Here is a 22807-nt window from a genome sequence, read left to right on the forward strand (position 1 = left end):
GGACGTTTACTTGGGACATAGAACATACAAAAATACAGTGCAGTACAGGCCCTTCGGCCCTCGATGTTGTGCCGACCGAAGCCTACCTAACCTACACTAGCCCAATAACCTCCATATTCTTATCCAATGCCCCCTTAAATGACCATAAAGAGGGAGAGTCCACCACTGCTACTGGCAGGGCATTCTATGAACTCACAACCCTTGAGTAAAGAATCTATCCCTAATATCTGTCCTATACCTACCACCCCTTAATTTAAAGCTGTGTCCCCTAGTAACAGCTGACTCCATTAGCGGAAAAAGGTCCTCACTGTCAACCCTATCTAAACCCCTAATCATCTTGTAGGGGTCTCTATGTTCACATTGATTGATTGAAAGTTGTGTTAGTGAAATATTTGACAGGGAACTGAGTCATGGATAATGGGACGCAGACAGGAAAGTGGGGCTGAGACCACAACCTGATCAGCCACAATCTTAGTGCCTGGTGGAGAAGATTCAACGTATCTAATGACTCACTCCTGTCCCTCAATCCCGTGTCGCTGTGTTCCATTCAGCCCATTAAACCTGTTAGGCAGGAGCATTTAGAGGCTACTTACTTCTATAACCTGGTGAGCAGAAACAGAGGAGATCATTCGGCCCTTCAAGACTGTCCCACACGCTTTGAGAAATGTAATTGTAAAACCCAGGCTGGGTATGAAAGAGGCCCCTCATCTCTCTTTACAGAGCTTCCCCTCTCTGCGACTTGTGCTCCATTTGTTGGTCATGTTGTAGACCCAAATTCATTATGAATACAGCCCCCATACCTCACCCAGCGATGGCTCACACAATCCTCTGGTCTCCCTGACGGCAACATTCAATAACAGAACATTCATGAAAATAACACCCACTAACTTTCCAGTAACAGAATGTGAGAACATCAGACACAGGGGCAGGTCATTCACTCCTCAAACCTGCCTTGCCCTTCACTAAGATCATGACTGATCTGCTCTTGGTCTCAAATCCTCTTTCAAACCCAATTCTTCATCTCCCTCAACTCTCTGACAGGTCAATATCCATCTACCTTCTCATCAAATACTTTCAGTCATCTAGCTCCCCAAACACTCTTGAGAAGAGAAGTCCTGACATTCAATCCCAATTGTTTGAAGAAAACCCTTGCTTCTCCTGTACCATGGCTTATGGATATGAACAAAAGAGGTTAACACAAGGGGTCAGGTAAAAATGACTGGCCCTGATATCAAGGCTTCTGTGACTTCTGTTGACATCAAGGAGCTTAACAAATCTGAACTTAATGGGAATCAGAGAAAACTCTCCAGTGTTTGGAGTCAAACACGGCACAAAGGAAGATGTTCATCATCTCAGTCCTGGGTCACCTCTGTGGGAGATCCTCAGGGTAGCTTCCTCTTCACAAACATCTTCAGCTGCTTCATCAATGTCTCCCCGCCCCCACCCTCCTCACCATAAGATCCGAAGTGGGGATGGTCACCTAGGATTCCACACTGTTTAGAATAATTTGACGCCCCTGTCAGCTTCTGAACTGGACTGTGTCCATGTGCAGCAAGACATGGACTCCATTGAGGCTTGTGCTTTTAAAGAGTCTGTAACATTCATATAAAGGACTGTCTGACATTGCACAGAGCCACAGTAAAATAAGAGCTCATTCCACACCTCACACTGGTTTCACAGGAATATGAGGAATTCGTTCAGCCCATTGACACTATTGGAGAGGAACAGGGACAGCCCATTCAGTGCCTCCAACATAAATCTCAGGAAGAGAAGAATTCTAGTGTGCTGGGCCACACCAGAGCCCCTTGACAATATTTGAAGGTGGTAGCCTAGACTCTAATGTTCTCTTATTTTAAAGAAAATATAAAGTGTCTGTTCCAGATGCAATGTGGCGGGTCAAACAACTCGGTGTGAAGCATAATTCTCCCCGTGTCTGCGTGGGTTTCCTCCGGGAGTTCCGGTTTACTCCCACAGTCCAAAGATGTGTGGGTTAGGTGAATTGGCCATGCTAAATTGGCCGTAGTGTTAGGTAAGGGGTAAATGTAGGGGTATGGGTGGGTTGCGCTTCGGCGGGTCAGTGTGGACTTGTTGGGCCGAAGGGCCTGTTTCCACACTGTAAGTGATCTAATCTAATCTAATCCATAACACCATTTATGTAAACACGATAGATGAAATAAAACCAAAGAAAGAAGAATTTAGAATAACAGATTAAAGAACTATTACTAATGAATTGTTCCAGTACTAGAAAAAAAGGAATATTCAGACACTGAATGACACAAATATTTCTCCAATTCAGGATTTAAAAACAGAACCAAGAGAAAATTCATAGAGAGTAGCAGCCAGGAGTCATTCACTAAAACTTTCAATTCGGTGGAGACCCCAATAATTTCTGATGTTACTGAGAAAGCAAAACCCAGAAATCCTAATCTGTGAGAGCTGACCATACCCATTCCATCTGCATTAAAATAAACCTAAGGCCTCACTAGTTAATTACTCGAGTAGTCCTAACTAGCCAGCTTGGGAACGGTCATTCAATCTCTCTCGTAAAAGAAACCAGAATAAAATAAACTCTTAAAGCTCCAGCATCATCACACTAGTGAGCACATCGAGCTGTCATACAGGAACCAGGGGAAACCCAATCAGGCCCCTGGTCCTGTCCAATCGGACGAGGAAGAAACCCTTGAGTCACTTACACAGGAACAGTAGGAGGCCATTCCCACCTCAATGCCCTTACACAGGGGCAGAATGAGGTGATTGATGCTGATTCTTGATGAATGGCTTATGCTCGAAACATCGATTCTCCTGCTGTGCTTTTCCAGCAAACCACTGTCTACTCTGATCTTCAGCATCAACAGTCCTCGCTGTCTCCTAACTGATGCTCTAACATGATGACCAAGTGGAACAGAGGGTACATAGCCTGGTGTTCTCTATGTAGGGTGGAAGCTGGTGGGAATGGCTACCTGTTTCAGATGGAAGGCATTGTGGCTGCTGTGGGGGATTGTGAACAACATGGCGTTCAGTACGGGTTCACATGCCGACTGAACAATAACGTGGGGAGAGTTAATTTAGGCATGTAAACTATTAGGATAGTCACGTTAGACTGATGGATGGACTCTCTAAGTTCAAATAATGCTGATCTTGTTCATGTTGATCTTGTTTAGTGCACGTCACCTGTATGCCTTACTCTGTCCGAGTCTATTTCTACCCTCTGATCTGTCTGGCCATGTTTACTATGATCTGCCTCCACTGCTCATAAATAAAGTGTTTCCCTGTACTGAGGTACACGTGACAATAAATCAAACCAATCAATCCTGGGTAAAGTCTGGAATTTCTCACCCTGTCCATGTCTCTTTTGGAAGTAAGTGATCGCTGTCACTCCTCGTGTTTAACGTCACCGTTTCTTCTCTCACACCTCTAGTGATTAAACACTCAGCTTCTTTACTCTATCCTCGTGATACCATCACGCGTGTCTGTGGTAAGGAGATCATTCCTTACAAAGGAGATCAAATCCGTAGGGAGTGTCCCAACCACAGTCTCAGCAAGACCCTACAACAGCAGGAAGATGGCATTACTTATGTACTGGAATCATCTTACAATGAAGGACAGCATACCATTGACTGCACCCATTACTTACACAGGGTTTGATTCGGAGCAGTCAGCATAGACTTGTGATTGGGAGGTCATGCTCCCCAAATTTGTTAGAGTTCGTTGATGAAGTGACCAAGCAGGTTGATGAGGGCCGAGTGGTAACCATAGTCTCTATGGATATCAGTAAGGCCTTTGATAAAGTTCCACATGGCAGGCTGCTCTGGAGAGTTACATCACGTGGAATGCTGGGGAACTGGCCAATTGGATACACAGTTGGCTTGATGGTAGGAAGCAGAGGGTTTAGTGGAAGGATGCTTGTCAGACTGGAGGCTGGGTCCATTGCTGTTTGTTATCTATGAGTTGGTTGAGAATGTACAAGGTATGATTAGTCAGTTTACAGATAACACTAAAATAAGTGGGAACATGATCAGTGAGGAAGTTTATCAGAAATTGCAGCAGGACTTAATCAGGTGGGGAAGTGGGCCGAGAAATGGCAAATGGAATTTAATATAGATACGTGAGTTCTTGCATTTTGGAATCTCAACTCAAGGTAGGAGTTGCACGGCGAATGGGAGGGCCTTAAGGGGTGTAGTGGGCAGAGAGACCTTGGTGTTCAGGAGCATGGTTCTCTGAGAGTGGAGTCACATGTAGACAGGGCAGTGAAGAAGGCATTTGGCACACTGACCTTCATCAGGTCGGACATTGAGTATGGAAGTTGGGAATTTATGTTGCAGTTACAGGACTTTGGTAAGGCCGCACTTGGAGTATTCTGTTCAATTTTTATCACTTTGTTATAGGGAGCATTTTATGAAATTAGAAAGAGTGCAGAAGAAATTCCCATGGACGTTGCCAGGACCCAATGGTTTGAGTTATAGGGAGAGGTTGGACAAGCTAGGACCTTTTCTATAGAGTGCAGGAGACTGAGGGGGGACCTTATAGAGCTGTATAAGATCATGAGGGGTATGGATAGGGTTAATGCTCTCAGTCTTTTTCCAAGGTGTAGAGAATCGAGGATGAGAAGGGATCAGTTTAAGGTTAGAGGGGAAGGAATAAAAGGGAACCTGAGGGCCACTTCTTCACACAGAGGCTGGTACGTGGATGAGCTGCCAGCAGATGTGGTTGAGGGGGGTACATTAACAACATTTCAAAAGCATTTGGATAAATATGTGGATAGGAAAGGACTGGAAGGATATGGGCCACCTGCAGGGAAATGGGGTTAGTGTGGATGGACATTTACAAGGTGGAGTCGAACCCCTCTGTTAATTAAAACCAAACACCCAGAAAGGCTCGCCTCACCTCGTAATCTGTTAAAATATGAGCGACACAAATCTCCGACATTCCACTATTTAAACAAACATTCACAAATTAGTTTATTAACTTTAGTAGTGAACACTGAACAACAACTATTCACAAATACAAGCCCCTCTTTTCTTAGCTACTTACTATCTGTTTCCAACTCTGTAAAAATATGCTGTTCCACCAACCCCCATATTAAACATTACAATCTCAAGACCACACATTCTCTATCTTCCCCACTGTGCTCACTCATCCAGCTGCTGATCTCCCTGGGTCACATTTTGTTTTACTGCAAGTAGGTTTGTCATGAACATGTCTCTTTGATAGAGTGTGTTTGAGATGGCCAGCTAGCACTCCTGCTTTACAGCAGTTACTCTGCTGTTGGATGGCAGTAGCTCTCTCTCTAGTGTTCCAAATGCCGAGTTCACTTACTCCACATGATACAATAATTCTCATAATGTGATTGCTTTCCAGCTGTCCAAACAATAGTATTCTAATTCAGTTGGCTTCTGGTATCCTGAGCATTATTTAAACTACTAATACGTCATCCCCACCTGCTTCACTCTATGCTGTGTCCTCTTCAGGTGCTGTTTAGTTCACTCACCTACTCGGTCTAATCTCTCCCTCACCTCACATACATAATCCAAGTGTGAGATCTCCGACTTCGGTCCAGTCAATTTAGATTTAATTAATTTCAAAGGATTTCACTTCATGTAGGAAGATTAACTCAAAGGAAGTAAACGGAGTAGATTTATTTGGGGCATCTTCGGTGATAAGCAATTTACTGGGACACGTTTATCCCAATCATTTGGCCAATCCTGACAGGACGCTGTTAACATAGTCTTCGGTGTCTGATGCTAACTTTTCAATGCTCCCTGGGATTCAGGATGGGACGTCCTTGATTTGAAGTGCTGTATGCCTATGCTATCCATGACTTCCTTAAACAGCTGAGGGGTAAAAGGAGACCCTTGGTCTGACGGAATCTCTCTGCGGAGGCCACAGCTAGGTAAAAAAAGCTACCAACTCCTCTACCTCCCTTTTTGCCTTAACACTCCATAATGGAATTGCCTCTGGAAATCTGGTCGACACATCCATTATGGTCAGCAAATGTTGGTTTCCACTTTTACTTTAGAAAGGGGAGCTCCACAATTAATCAGAACCCACGTGAAAGGTTCTTCGAATGCAGGAATTGGCAACAAAGATGCTGGTTGTTTATTGCCTGTGACTTATAGACCATTTGGCATGTATGATATGTAAAACAAAAATTAACCACATCCTTGAGCATTCCAGGCCACTAGAAATGCTTCTGCACCTAAGCTTGAGTCTTCCTTACACCTAGGTGACCACCTGCAGTTAGTTTGTGTGCTACCCATAACACGGTATGCTACCAGTCAAACGATCGAGTGCATTTTGGCCCATTTCCCTTCTGCACTAACCTACCGTTTTCTCCACGTTCAGGTTTCCCTGCACCGTGACATCACACAGGGTGTCAGTTACCTGAACATCAACTCCTTTGTCTTTTTCTTCCGTTTTTCCTTCCTGCTGTAACTTATGACAGTGGGATGTTGTTACTACACAGTCTGGAAAATTCCTGGCTATATTTCCTTTAACTCCTCAGTTCCCTAGTTTTCATTTGACTTCTCCACCATAAGAGGTCTCTCCCACCTTGGATCCTATTAAATCGTTCACAAGAACAAACTGTATTCCTGGGACTGACACTGTCACTCACTCTCACTGTTACTTCCCCAATCCTGATTTGGCACTCCAATGTGATGTTTCTGTCCCCAACCTGAATTTCTGTCCCAATTCCACAAATTATCACGCTCTTGAGTAACATGTCAGAAAGAGTGAAAATCCTTCCATCTCTTGCTATTAGGGGCTGAGAGAAAGTGAGGACTGTAAACGGTGGAGATCAGAGTTGAATAGTGTGGGGCTGGAAAAGCACAGCAGATCAGGCAGTATCTTAGGCAGGAGAGTTGACGTTTCAGGCACAAGTCCTTCATCAGATAAGTGGGGGGTAAGGGAGGGAAAAGGGGGCTGAGAAATAAATAGGAGGGTGGGGGTGGAGCTGGGTGGAAGGTAGCTTGCAAGGCGATAAGTAGATGCTGGTGGGGTGTGATGGTGATAGGTCGGAGAGGAGGGTGAAGTAGATAGGTGGTAGGACAGCTGGACCCCTCAAACTATACCGCATCAACATCGACTTCACCAATTTCCAAACCTCTCCTCCCACAACCTTATGCCAGATCCAACCATTCAAATTATTCCGCCCTCTTGAACTGTCTTAATTATCCATCGTGCTTCCCACCTATTCACTCCACCCTCTCCTCCGACATATCACTATCACTCCCACCTACATCTTCCTATCACCCTCCCAGTGACCCTCCCACGAGTCCAGCTCCTACCCTCCTAGTTATCTTTCAGCCCCCTTGTTCCCCCACCACATTCCTGATATGTCGATTGTCCTGCTCTTCAGATGCTGCCTGATCTATTGTGCTTTTCTGGCACCTCACTTCTCAACTATTAGCAACTGCGCAGATCCCTTATCTCAGAAAATTATAATTTATCGTCCTCCCCTGGAACCTCCCCCCCCCCCCCCCATCTTCTGAGTAAACTTTATCCATAGAGGCGAATTCTTTATAGAGACCAGGTACTGACTCTGTATCTAGGCTGTGCACTCTCCTACAGCTCCTTGGAGACTTGGGGTCTTCTTTAACAGTTTCACTAATGCCACTGGCTTAGCCTCTTCTACCACATCTTTTCCCAAAGTGTCTTCCTTCAACCCCCAGCACGGTGTGTCCCAGCTTACTGCAGTGAAAGCTCCTTTTCCCAGTGCCTTTCTTAAACCATCGGCACTGTAATGGTATGTGTTTCACTCCCTAATAGTGAGAACACCATAGGCCTTTCACCTCCTTTCAACCCCCTTGGGCTTCTTTTTTCACCTATAGTAAACTATTGTGCGCTACTGTTCGCTTTGTAGTGTGTGATCTCCCCTTCTCCCAGTTTCTATCCTTCACAGATGAAAATCCTCCCAGAAGCTAAATTTCATCTCATGCACCAATGCATATTTACCTGCCATTTCTGCCGCGCTTCTCACTTCTTGAAATTTCTATTCATTCACATGATTTTTTACCATCTCTGGAAGTGCGTCTTTAAACTCCTCCAGCAGAATAATCTCCCTTCGAGCCTCACAGGTCTTATCCATTTTTAAGGCCAGCACCCATCTATCAAAATGACTGTGTTTAATTCTTTCAAACTCAACATAAGCCTGACCTGGTTCCGTCTCTATATTTCTGAACCTCTGCCTATATTCTTCTAGTACCAATTCATAACCAATCAAAATAGCCAGTTTGATAATCTGCATAATCTCTTGACCCCTCATCTGCCAGTGCTGCAAATACCTCACTCCTGTGCCCACCAGCGTAGTCTGAATGAGCATTGCCCACAAGTTCACTGGACACACCATCTGCCAAGCCATTTTGTTTTTCAAATAAAATAAAAACAGATATTGACATTTTTCTCACTGAAATATGACAATGTATTATCATAGCTGTATACATCCCTTCATCTCTATCCTGTTCATTTAACTTTCTTGTCTAATTCCCAACTTCCGAAATTCAAATTCTCTCTCTCTTTTCCTCTCTTTCCCATTCCCTTTGTTCTCTCTCTGTTTCCGTCCCTATTTTCACCTTCTAACTCCAGTTGCCGTATTTGCAATTTAAGTTTTTTCTAACCCTACTGCAGTTGCCTGTTTCTCGGACACACCAAAGTGCTTGACCATCTCCGTTACAATTTCAGCTTTCCTTTTGTCCCTGGTTAGACCCAATTCCAACCTATTTGCTAATTCTAAAAATATTCCTTCCTCTGACTTTGTAAACTTCCTTGGCAAATTTGGGAACCTCTTTAGTAATGTTAAAATAAACAATTCTTTCACTTTTACTTTAACCAACCACAAGTTAACAAAATTAAATGAATTTTCCCAATGGTTTTATTTGAAGATCCAGGTCACTAATTGCAATGTGCAATTTGCGGGGACCTTTTGTACCACAAATCTGTTCAAGTCTGTCCAAGTCCCCAGCAAGGCCCCAAACTGTTATGACATCAATGTCGAACCCCTCTGTTAATTAAAACAACACACCCAGAAAAGCTCATCTCACCTCATAATCTGTTAAAACGTGGGTGACAGAGAACTCCTAAATTCCACTAATTAACGAAAAATAACAACTTATATGTATGCAAGTTAGCTTGCTGAGCATGAATATTTGTTTTCAGACGTTTCGTCACCAGGTGACATCATCAGTGAGAGTCTCCGCTGAAGCGCTGGTGGTATGTCCCGTCTCTCTATTTATAGGTTTTTCTTTTTTACGGTGGGTGATGTCATTCCCATTTTTTTTATTACAAGAGGAGGTAGGTAGGATCCAAACTGATGTATTTATTGATGGACTTCTGTTTAGAATGCCATTCCTCTGAGAACGTCCTTGCGTGTCTTAGTATGTGCGTGTGTTGTTCCAGTCAAAGTGATGCCCTTCTCTGTCTGTATTATAGAATATAGTGACAGTGGAGAGCCGTTTACTGGGAACTGAATAATTAGGCATGGTGCAGAAGTTTGTTGACTCTGAAATTGCATAAGGTTGGCATCACTGACACTACAGAATCATGGTCAGGGAGAAGAACAGAGGGAAACACGTTCACTTCGAACACAGAAGATGGCATTATGGAAAGGAGAAGATTCGGATTAGTACCTTAAATGGATTGAGTTTATGCAACAATTTGGAGGCGTGGCACCAAGGAAAGACTTCCAGCAGAATGAGAATATGAAAATGGAAGTCTTTCCGCATCATAAACCAGAGTAGGTCACTGAATACAGGGCTGATGGGTGAGTGGGTCTCGGTGTGAAATGGGTAACAGTCAGTAGAATTGAATTGTAAATATTGAGGCTTAAACTGGGTTATCATCTGATGATGTAGATCACAGCAGCAGAAGAAGCAGAATTATTTTCAATGACAATCTGTAACTTTTTCCTCATGATAATCCATCCGTCCACCATTACCCTCAAGCCGATCCATGGGTCAGTGACGAGTGTGGGTAAACATGCCAGGGTCGGAATCACGTGCACCTAAACCTGATGACAACACATTAATGCGACCACACTTGACTGGTTACACTCCAAACAGCAGGACTAACATCTGATACAGAGGGAGAAATGATCCCAAGACTAACAAATCAGATCTAAGCTCTGTCGGCCTGTCAAATCCATGCATAAAAGCCGATGGATCATTAAACAACTTACTGGAAGAGAGGACTCCAAAAATATTCGCATCCAAAATAATGGAACAGCCCTGTACGTCAGTGTAAAAGATGCAGTACCTGCACCATCTTTAGCCAGAAGTGTTGAGTCGATTATCCACCTCACCCTCGCCATGATGCCCACAGAATCACAGATGGCAGTCACCAACCAATTCGATTCACTGCACGTTACATGAAAAAAATAGCTGGACACAGTAGATACGACAAAGGCAGTGGGTCCTGACACCATTCCTGCAATAGGACTGAAGACTTGTGCTGCTCAACAAGCCGTGTCCCTGGGGAATCTGTTTCCTTCCAGCTCCAACTCTGACATCACTCTGAGTAATGTGGAAAATTACTCAACTCTGTCCAATCCGCTAAGAGGAGGATTACTGCAATCTGACTATTTACTAGTCCTCCAGTCCCATCACGACAGTTAAATGGGTGGGAGTTCTATTTGACAGAGCTGTCAAGCAGCACAGAAATAATCTGCTCAGTGTGGTTTCCGATAGGTTTCCATGTGGAGATGGTGCTGTTGTGGAAATGTCACTGGATTACTAATCCAGACCAGGCTAATGCGCTGTTAGCTAGTGCAAATTAAAAACAATAAAGAAAATATCAAGACCTAAACTCTGGTGTCAGTAATAGTGATTTTGTGTGCAATATCAATTGTAAATATCGATTTCCTTCCCCAACGTACTTTCAGGAAGTGAGTCTCCCGTGCTTTCCTGGTCTGGCCTAAAAGTGACTCCAGACACACAGACATGTGATACACTCTTCAATGGTCTCTGAATCGGCCAAGCAAGACACTTAATTATATCAAACTGCACTAAGGTCTTAAAGGATGAACCTATAATGAACACCAGGCCCCAGCCTCGTTATTAGAAAAGGGAATGGGAAACACAATCCTGTCGATCCTGCAGAGACCTCCTTCCTAACAGCTGAGAGCTTGTGACAATATTTGCAGAGCTTTCCCACAGACTGCACAGAAACATTGTGACAGGAGTAGGTCATACAACATATTGAGCTTTCCCTGTGCTAGTTAATGGCCGAACATCTCCTCAGTGCAGTTTTCCCCATACAATATTCATATCCCTTAATATGTTTAAACATTGTGAAATATAAAAAGAGAACTTCTGTAGTGCCTTCAGCCCATCAGTTTTGCTCCTCCAAAAAATATACAGGCAGTTCTCCAGTAAAACGTGTTGATTAAATACAATTTGGCTGCAATATGATTCGTATATCTTTTCTCAAAAGTGAATTCCCGTTCACTGTGACGCGATTCCTTGCCGGGAAGCAGCTGAACAGCAAAACCCTGCCTCAGGATCCTCTCTCTGCAAAATGTACAAACAATGTGTTTAGCTAAAACAGGAATGCAATGTGCTCACGAAGCCTTGAAACAGCCTGAAACTGGAAATTGTAGACTACATTTAGAAAGAACTTTATTCCAAACTGTGGAAAGAATCTTGAGGATACCTGGAATTCCACATGGTCAGTCATCCCCCACGTGCTTTCTGGTGAAAGGTACAGTGCTCCAGTGAGTGACTGTAGTGTGAAAGTGTTACATTTACAGCACTGTTCCATTACAGCATGTGATTTAAAGATTTATTTAGACTGTCCTAGTGTGTGTGTTCGACCAAATTTAATTTTTAGTTTTTACTGATATTTTTGGGGGTTCGCCCCTTACTCTCTTTTTTTCCATAGACCCCATTATTAATATTGCACGATTTTCGACAACACAGTATTGCACAGAAACAGAACTACCGCGTTATTGGAGAACAACCTGGACTGATAGCTGATCTTCTATCTTCACACCGTACTCCTGCTCTCTCGCTATCCCTTTAGTTTCCAGAAGTCCTTATTTATATTCAGCGCCATGACTTCCACAGCCTGATCTGGGAAAGAGTACCCCTGGTTCGCCAGTCTCAGAGTGCAGACATTTATTCTCACCTCAATGCAAAATGGCCTGTCTGTACCTGATAGTGTGGCCCCTTGCTTGAGACATCCGAGCCAGGGGAATTACCATCCCTGCTTCCAATCTGTCTCGCCAATCAGAGTGTGATATATTTCACTGAGATCTCCACTCATTTTCCTAAACCTAATGGAACACAAGTCCAGTCCCTCCCAAACTCAGATCCCATAACAAGTCTGTCATCCCAGAGATCAGTCTGCTCATCCTTTGCTGCTCTCTCTCAATGTCAGGTTTGTCCTCTATTAGGAACAGAGACCAAAACTGCACACAATGCTGCACAATGTTCGAGATGGGGTCTCACCAAGGCCCTGTACAGCTGCAGTAAGATACTTTTACTCCTGTACTCAAATCCCCCTGAAATGAAGGTGAATACAGCATTTATCTTCCTCCCTACTTCCTGCTCCTGAAATATTGCTTTCAGTGACTGGTGTACAGGGAGATCCAGATTCCTTTCAATGTTACAGCTCCCCATTTGCTGGGTCTATATACACTGGTCAGCGTGCCAATGCTATTCCCAGTATTGACTCCTGGATTCAGAACTCACTGCCTTACATGGACTCGGAGGGCTGCACAGAAATAAACAAAAATGCAGCTTAAGTTCCTTTATAGAGCAACATTGTTCAACCACTCCCTTTTCAAATGATAGGCTGCCATTCTATTGTTCCCATCAATGTACACAGCACCTCATCTCTCCCATGCTCTCCATTCGCCACATATTTGCCCAGTCATTTCACTTGTCTCAGTCACCTTGGAGCTTTTTTACATCCTCCTCACCACTCACAAGCTGACATTGTTTAGTGCTGTCAGCAAACTTGGGAATATTGCATTTGAGACACTCAATCAAATATTTGATGTGTATTGTCAATAGCTGGCGCCCAAGCAACGATCCTTGCTGTATACTCCTGGACTTCCATTAAAAAAAAACGTTGTTTTATTCCTACTCACTGTTTCCTGCCAGCTCTGTCCTTCGAGAACCATGTCCATGTATTAGCCCCAGTCCCACAGGATTCAAATTTGCACAATAGGCTTGGGGCTTTATCAAAAATCTTTCTGAAATTTCACTCGTATTGCACTGATAGCTTCTACATAATTTTGCTAAAAACCACTTTCTCAAATATGATTCCCATTTCATAAATCTCTGCTGACTTTGTCTATGCCCATTCATTTCACCGATACTTTCTCTGAACTGTTTACTTGATAATTTAATTCTATTCCTTTTTTCTCACCAGACTAAAGTTCCTTCGTATTGCTAGGAAGTTTTCTTTTTTGTTTTGCTTTCTTCTGTGGAGGCATAACTGTAGTATTTGCTCCATAGTTCTGCTATTTCCCGGTCCTCAATTATCTGGTGTCAAACTGTAGGAAAGCGGCACATTTTTTCCCTTAATTTTGTCATTGACATATTTTCAGAAAATATTACAAGTTCTGTCTTATAAACTTTGTTAAGATATTCTTCAGAAACCTATCAATTCCTATTTTAAGTTACTCAGTGATTGGCCATCCACAGTCATACAGAAGCAAAGAGTCGGTACTATCAGAAATACAACACGGTCTACATTGGACCCGCTTTCCGACACAATAACCGTTGCAGTGAATCTTAAGGCATTTCAAGTGCACTAGCGTATATTTTCTGATCGTTGTGAGGTTACCATGATAACTCACCTCTCAGAAAAGCATTTCAGACCCTAACACACCCTGGGTGAAAAGCAATCCTCAAATCCCCACTAAACCGCAAACCTTTCACTTTAGAAGTGTACCCCTTTGACTGAAAGGAACAGCTGCTATCCATCCACACTGTCCATGCTCCTCGTAATCCTATCCGTCTGAATCACATACCCCTCAGCCTCCTCTCCTCCAAACTAAACAACCCAAGCTTATTCAGCCTCTCTCCATAGCTGATATGCTCCATCCCAGGGAACATCCTAGTGAATCTTCTTTGCACCCCCTCCAGTGCAGGCAAATACTTCCTGTAATGCGATTCCCAGAACTAAACACAGTATTCCAACTTGGCCTCACCAAAGTTTCGCATAGCTCTTATAATCTGTGCCTCAGTGAATCAAGGTTATGTTTACAGTCCCCCATGCTTTCCCAAATTGTGTATTATCCTGTTCATCACATTCAGGGATGTGCGTAGAAGCACCCTCTAACCTTCCTAGTGTGCTGCCATTCATTGAGTACTCCCCTGTCTGGTTCCTTCTTCCAAAGTGTATCACCTCATATTTAACACGGTTACATTCCATCTACCATTGTTCTTCCCAGCTGACCATTCCATCTGTATCTTCCCATAACTTAAGGCCTTCCTCCTCGCTGCCAACCAAGCGGCCAATCTGCGTATCAAACACAAACTTATTTATCACACACCACACCCCTCGTCCATATCCACAGCTACATCATTTAAGAATACCACAAATAATAAAGTTGAAAATCACATAACATCAGCTTACAGTCCAACAGGTTTATTCCGAGGCACTGGCTTTCGAAACGCTACTCACTGTGATTGTGCGCTTTGATGAAGAAGCAACACTTTGAAAGGTAGTGCCGCCGAATAAACCTGTTGGACTATAATGTGGTGTAATGCGATTTTTAGTTTTGTCCACCCGGTCCAACACCAGCATCTCCGAATCACAAACAATAAGGGACACAGCACTGAACCCTGTGGTATACCATTGGACACTGGTCTCCAGTCACACAAGCAGCCTTCTATCACCACCTTCTGTCACCTACCACTAAAGTTCATTTGGATGCAACTTGGCAAGTCCCTAATGAGTCCTAACTGTTCCCTGGTTATTCTGCTCCGCTGGACACACTTGTAGAATATCTGGGAATTCTCCTTAATCTTGTTTTGCCAGCAGGTTTCCATGCCCCTGTGTTAGTTAGTCCCCTAAGCGTGCAGACTTTCCTCCTTTTTTCAGATTTAAATGGTCTGTCCTTTATCCTGCCATTATTTCCCTTGAATGTGGATTAGACAGGCGGAGAAATATCCTGTTAATTTCCAACCTGTCACATGTTTTGTGAATTTTATAAATTTCACAGCGACCCACCACTTATTCTTTGAAACTCTAGAGAACACAGGCCGAGATTCTTCATCACGCAATCTCGCCAATTGAGGGATTAATCTGGAGAATGTCCAATGAACTTGCCCTGTGGTCAGTATATTTTTTCTCAGATTTGGTCACCAGAACTGTACTCAATGTTCCAGGTAAAGTACTCACCAACACGCTGTTAAACTGCTTTAGCATGTCTTTACATCTATATTCTGACTCCCTTAAAGCAAGGTAATCGAAACTTTAATTTACCACTTGCATATATTCCACCAAATACCCTTCACATTCATTACATTTACGAACTCACTGTGTGAGTTCTTATAGAAAGTCTTCTGACAATCTAAAATATGCAAATTCTACTAGTTCCGCATTATCTATGCTGTAAGAATCAACTTCAAACAATTCCAAAGCTTGTCAAGTATGATTTCCCTTTCAGAAATGCATGTTGTTGTTAATTTTTAAATAACTAATATCACATCCTACATAATAAATTCAACAGTTTCCCCACAAATGTCACGTTAATTGGTCTGCAGTTCTCCACACTATCTCTTCTTCCCGTTGTAGATGCTAGTATCCCTATTGTTCATCTATTGTTTTGGATCACGTTTACTAATGTGCATTTACCTACAAGAGCTTCCAGACTATGCAGAATGCACTGGGAAATAGAACACAGTCATTGACAGCGCAATTAACACTTCTATTTGTGGTTTATTTCTGAAGATTTTGGTATGAAGTACATCTGGTTTGTCAAGGTTAGCAATGCTCAATCCAGTCGCATGTTCATGTAAAGCTTTGTTACTGATATAAATTGACTTTATGTCTTTTGATCCACAAGTCCTATATGATCACTTCGTATTTCTGGGTGATTTTCTGGATCTTCCTCCATGAAAACAGATGAAAATTAACTGGCTATTTGCTTGGCCATTTCCCAGTTATCCATAATAAACCCATTTCTCCTGATTGCAAATTTCCACATTTGACAATGCATTTTTTTCCTTTGAAATGTAGATCATAGATTTATGCAGTCTCTGTGTTTCTGTTTGTTTGCATGCATGTTTGCTTTTTGATTTCCTTACCAGTTTCATGGCCTTCCTTTTCTGGATCATCAATTTCTGAGAATTCTCAGGATTCCACAATGTCTGGAATTCTTCTGAAGTCACTTCATGTGATGAATATAATCTTTAATTTATTATGTTAATCATTGTTAACTCACTTTCTCACTCTTGGGTGTTTTACCTGAAATAAATTGGCCATTTTTTTCAGACTTTGTAGTATTTCTATACATCTCCTGGTCCTGACCAGATATATTCAGGAACACTGCAGGAGGACAAGGGAGAAATAGCGGGGGCCCTGGTAGGTACTTTTGCATCATCGGTAGCCAACAGGTGAGGTCCTGGGGGGTAGTGAATGCAGTGCCCTTATTCAAGAAGGGCTACAAAGAAAAACTGTGGAACTATAGACCAGTAAACCTAAAATCTGTAGCAGGTAAGTTACTTGAGAAGATTCTGAGAGAGAAGATATACATGCATTTGGAAAGACAGGGCTTTGTGAATGGGGGATCATGGCACACAGATTTGTTAGACTGCTTTGATGAAGTGACCAGTAACTTTGACAAGGGCATGGTTGTGTATATAGTCTATATGGATTTCAGTAAGGCCTTCAATAAGGTTCTACATGGTACGCTGCTCTGGAAGATTAGGTCATATGGAATTGAGGGGGAGCTGGAAAATTAGGTCCAAAATTGGCTTGATGATAGGAAGAAGAGGGTAATCGTGGAAGAATGCTTGTCAGACAGGAGGCCTCGGAATTCAGTTGCTCGGTTCTCTGTAAGTGGAGTCCTAGGTAGACAAGGCAGTGAAAAAGGCATTTGACATCCTCCATCAGTTAGAGCATTGAGTATCGAAATTAGTGAGTTATGTAGCATTTATACAAGATGTTGGCGAGACCATCCTTGTAGCGTCATGTTCAGTGTTGTTCACTTTGCTCGAGGAAGAAGTGGAACTGGAAAAAGAGCAGAAGAAATTTACAAAAATGTTATAGGAGTTTGTACTTTAGCATGTATGAGGCTGAGGGGCATCTGATAGTAGTGTATAAGACCATGGGAGGCTTAGATAGAGTCGATGCACTCAGTTTATTTTCTCCCCAGGATTGGGCAATCACGGACTAGAGGGCATCAATTTAAGGTCAGAGGGGAAAGAGTAAAAGGGAACTTGAGGGGCAATTTCTTTTACACACAGGGTGGTATGCATATGGGATGAGCTGCTAGCAGAAGCGGTTGAGGTGGGTACGTTCACAAAATTTAAAATACATGTGGACAAATACACAGGTAGGAAAGGATTAGAAGGATACTGGGCAATGGCAGAGAAATGGGATTAATGTGAATGGACATTTTGTTCGGAATGAACCAGTTTGGGCCGAATGGCCTGTCTCCGTGCTGTAAGGCTCTATGAGTCTAACAACTATTGTTCTCCGACTGAATGTTATACTGTACTTCACCAATTCACTGGAGCGAACTTGACCCTCTAGCCTTCAAACATTCCATATTGCATGCAAACGCCAAGTAAAATACAACATATTAATGTCACGATTCCTCCAAAGCTGCTTCCGAGCAAGGTTAGTAATTAGTCTACACAACACCAAATTCGAAATAATCTGCTCTCCAGTTTGGTTCAGAACATACTCTTTAACCTACCTGATATACACTTATGGAATTTATTTTTCACAACATTAGCAGTCATTCTGTTAACTCAGTTTCGATGCAACTTGACACCATCCATTATTACTGAAGAACTCACGAGTATTTGATACTCATTCACAGGATGGGGGCTTCATTGGATGACCAGCATTTACTAGCCATGCCAGACGGCAGTTCATAGTCAACAGCGTTGCTTTGGATCTGGAGTGACATGCAGGCCAGACCAGGTAAGAATAGCCGTCTCCTTCCCTAAAGGGCATCAGTGAATCCGATGAGTTTTTCCAACAATCAACAATGGATTCCTGATCATCATAAACCCTCGATTCCAGATACTTAATGAATTCAAATTCCACAATCTGCCACGGCAGGATTTGAATCCATGTCCCCAGAACATTACCTGGTTCTCTGGTTTAGGAGCCCAGCGATAATATCAATATGTCATGGCTTCACTTTGCATACAGTTGCATACATAATTTCCAGAACATATGATGCAAAACATTTGCGCGACAGTTTTGGTTCAGATATATAACACAACAAGTTTGCTTCTCCACCCAAACTGATTCTGTGGAATCTGAGGGACAGGGCCTGTGCCGTTACTAGTGATAGACTTGGATAAGGCATTCGGGGAGGCTCACCTCGATACTGAGATGACCTGAAGAAATGTCCGGCAATACAGGACAAGCATCAATATCCACCCCGGTCTGTCAGGATAAGTGTCACCGTATATTCTCACTGCTCCCTCACACTCACTGTGTATCTGTTATAGCACCTACCCTCAACCAAGGCTCACGATCTATCTCCAAATAAGATGCAAGCACGCCCACTCTCACTGTTGAATTCAGCACCTTCCCTCCCCCCACATTTTCTGTCCCTGACGCAATAGCCCCGCACACTAATAACACCGCATGGATACAACACTGTGGACAGACTCCCTCTGGCTACCTCACAATGTCACACCTTAACTACCTCGGCACTAACAGCAGGGCCATCCACTCCCACCCTCTCTCATTCCCTCCCTTTCTCCCATTCCAGGAGAAACAGCCTGGAATAGGTCAGAAAGGTCCAAGTCGGGTGGTGGAGTGACGGATATCCGTTTCCTCATCCCCCTACCCTGATATGTGGGGAGGACCCTGGAGAGCTCTGGAGAGGACCTGGAGGCCTTGTGTGTAGATTCGGAAACATCCACATCCCACCAACCGAATAACGTGCAGTGTTCAGTGAAGAAAAATTCTCAATTCAAACCTACTGTCAGTTCCAAACTCATCTCTCTCAATCACAGAACAGATATCCCATTGCACAGAGATGTGGGCAATGAAATACACAGACGTATTGGTAAACACCACAATATACTAACATGCAAAATGCATACAAGGCGATAAGCATGCACACACGGAGAAGCACACAAAGACATATACCGTCACACACAAATAGACACAAACACAGAAAGAAACACAGAGGCTGATACAAAGACAGACAAATATAGTCACACAAATACACAAATGACAAGCATATGGACATACACACACACACACACGCACACACACACATAAATACACATTAAGACACAGACACGAGTGCCATTAAGACACAAGTAAATAATGTATAAGCAGATCAAGGATTCTAGATAGAAGTTACGAGAATGATGTTGAGGAACATATTAGAAATGACTGAATGGTATATCAGACTCGATAGGCCAAATGGTCTAATTCTGCTCCTTTTTTAATTCTCGTGTGGTGTTATGCTCTCCGGTATTCTCTTCCTGAGACAGCAGCAGCAGCATATTCGATTGGAAACAGTCAGTGGTAATGTGGGAAAAGATTGGAGGGCAAAATGGTTAATGTCAATTCCTAGTTATTGTACCACTATATCCGAAAATGGGCAGTGATTTGATATGAGGTTAACACAGTTTTTTTTAAAAAATGGATCCCACAACGAAAGAAGGATACCCCTTTCCCTTTACTGTTGTGCTATCTGTTGTGAACTCATCCTCAGGGAGCAGTGAAGGTCAATGAAGATATTCTAGGTTGAGCTTGACTGATCTTTGCCGGACAGGAGAGTCAATGTTTATTGGGAACAGAGCGGAGACAGAATGTCAGAACATTCGGATCAGTCTTGAGCATTCTGAATGTTGCTGCCAAATGGCTAACTGCTGCTCCTAGCCCATGTGCTGTTCCCTCAATCCATGCTGCCGGCCGTTACAGAGATATACTGCTGTCCCTACCACTTGTGTTGTTCCCTCAATCCACCCCTCGATGCTGTTACAGAGATATACTGCTGTCCATAACCCATGTGTTGTGTCCTAAATTCAGCCCTCAAGTCTGTTACAGAGGTATACTGCTGTCCCTAACCCATATGTTGTTCCCTCAATCCACCCTCGATGTAGTTACAGAGATATACTGCTGTCCCTACACCATGAATTGTTCCCTCAATGCGATTACAGGGTATAGGACCATCCCATTCAGCCAGACTGGATCGTTTCAATGAGACGGGAGGAGAAGATTCTGCCCCCTAACGAATTATGCAGGAATATAGAACGAAGTAATTCAGCTCGTTGAGAACATTACACAGCCCAGGAGGAGGCCATTCAACCCGCCTGAAGTGCTGCGCAGGAACAAGGATGCTGTCACTGACAGTAAATAGACAGTTGAGGTTTATGATTTTTTTAACACAAAACTGTAACTAGTTTTGCCTCAGAGATCACTGTGGGGTCAGCAATGATCAACAGTCTATGTCAAATATCTGGATGAAGGGACTGAATGGATCAAAGCCGAACTACCTTGTACACCAAAATGATCATTCAATTTATCTTCAGATGGAGGTAGTGAATCTGCATTATGATGTAGACAGGGAAGGTTAGTGAGCATACCCTCAGCAGAAATAATATAATGTGAGTTGTCTATTGCAGTTGGGAACAATTTAAATGGAGAGAGATTGCAGAATTCTGTGATGCAGATGTTTTTCATCTTCTTGGTACATGAATCATATGAAGTCTGTCTGCAGATGCAGCAAGTGATTCGGAAGGTAAGTGGAATGATGCTGTTTGTGGCAACGGGTATTGGGTTTAATCAGGAATGTTTCACTGTATCTGTACAGGGCATTGCTGAGACCACATCTGATCCACTGGGTGCAGTTTTGATCCTCTAAACTACAAAGTTCCTTTCAAAGATGCTCAAAGATGCTTCCCTTAACTCATTCTGAAATGAAGGCCTTTTGTTATCTGGGATTATCTGTTTAGAACTTAGATTGAAAATCTTATTGAACCACGATTTTCAGAGACGTGTTTTGGCTGGCTAAACATTTTCTCTTGTTAAGGAGACTAAAGCTAGATAATATTTTTTTGAATGAGATGCATTGGTATTAACATAAATATTATGAAGATATCAAGCTATTTTTAAAAATTATGCAGACGCATATAAAGATGTCATCAAATTATAAAGCGGGCACATTTTTTTCTTTTGCTGATGAAAGGCACTGTGCATAACAACAGCAATGATGCTGCATACAACATACAGTCTATTATCATCCATTCCAGAGAATGTACATGGAAAGTGCATATGGTCCAATTTGGTGTTCAGTTGACAATATTGTATTTTTCCACACAGAATGGGAGAAAAATATTACCTGCCTCAGGAACAACAGCCAATTGGTCTCTCTCTCTGACTGTGTTCTGCCTGACAACAAGATGTGCGACCAGAAAATCCCTGGGTCATCTTAACAACTCGTGGAGGATTCCTGATGAGGATTCATAGGAATCTATGCATAGCTCGAAGAAAAGAAAAGTCAGCCAAATCCAACTGTTCCCGGAAGAAATCCGCATTCCCAGACATTTGTGTGAGAAGAATAACTTCAAAGGCAGAAAAAAACATTTGAGACACTCTATCATTTTAACATTTGTTCAGAGTTCAACTTTCTGTGTCTCAGATTTTTCTAGAAAATTACCCAGTCTGATACTTATATCATTGGACACAGCACTCAACTGGTTACATTTAAAATTGGCTTTCACCAATAGAGGAGTGGGAAAAGACATGGGTGACCTTCCAACATTGGTCAGAACACGAACAAGAGATTTTCAAAGGGTTGTTAACGTGTGAATTCCTTCCCCAGAAGTTTGTGATGCCTGGATATTGTTAGACATTTGAAAGACAAATGAATGTAGGAAAATGGTACACTGACAGAAAAGTGCTGCTGAGACCTTAATCAGATCATCGTGCATGGTAAGGAGTGACAAAGTGCCTGATGACCCACTCGTGCTGCATAATCCTGTGTTGCTATGGTGCATTCAGCCTCTCACAGCTCCTGTAAGGTGCAGATGGGGGCCACTTGCTCCAAATACCTGGTCCACAGTAACACAAGATCTCAAACAATCCTTCACAACTGTCACACACAGATTGATACGGATTGGAAAATGTTATTTCGAAATCCAGGCTGGGTTCGAAAGACGCCTCTGGTCTCTTCACAGATTGTCTCCTCTCTGCAACTTGTGCTTCATTTGTTGGTCTTGGTCTAGACCAGGATTCATTATGAATAAAGCTCTACACCTCACTTAGAGATGACTCAAAAGTGCTTTGCTCTCTCTGATTACAAAATTCAATAACAGAACATCCAGGAAAATTACAGCCACTTACTTTGAAATTACAGAAAATGAAAACATAAGGAACAGAAATAGGTAATTCGGACGGTCAAGACATTGTATACGATCATGGCGGATCTACTGTTTGCATTAACTCCTCCTTAATGCCTAATTCTTCACACCCTCAGCTCTCTGACAGGTCTAAAATCCATGTACCACCTCTTTAAATACTTTCAGTGATGTAGCTCCCCAACTCTCCAGTCCAGATAAGTCCTGACATTGATTACCCTCTTTGAGCGGAAAACACTCTCTACACGTACGTCGTCACCTATTGATATGGACAAAAGGTGAACACAGGGCCT

Source organism: Hemiscyllium ocellatum, unplaced genomic scaffold, assembly GCF_020745735.1.
Source record: "Hemiscyllium ocellatum isolate sHemOce1 unplaced genomic scaffold, sHemOce1.pat.X.cur. scaffold_153_pat_ctg1, whole genome shotgun sequence".
Lineage (NCBI taxonomy): Eukaryota > Metazoa > Chordata > Chondrichthyes > Orectolobiformes > Hemiscylliidae > Hemiscyllium > Hemiscyllium ocellatum.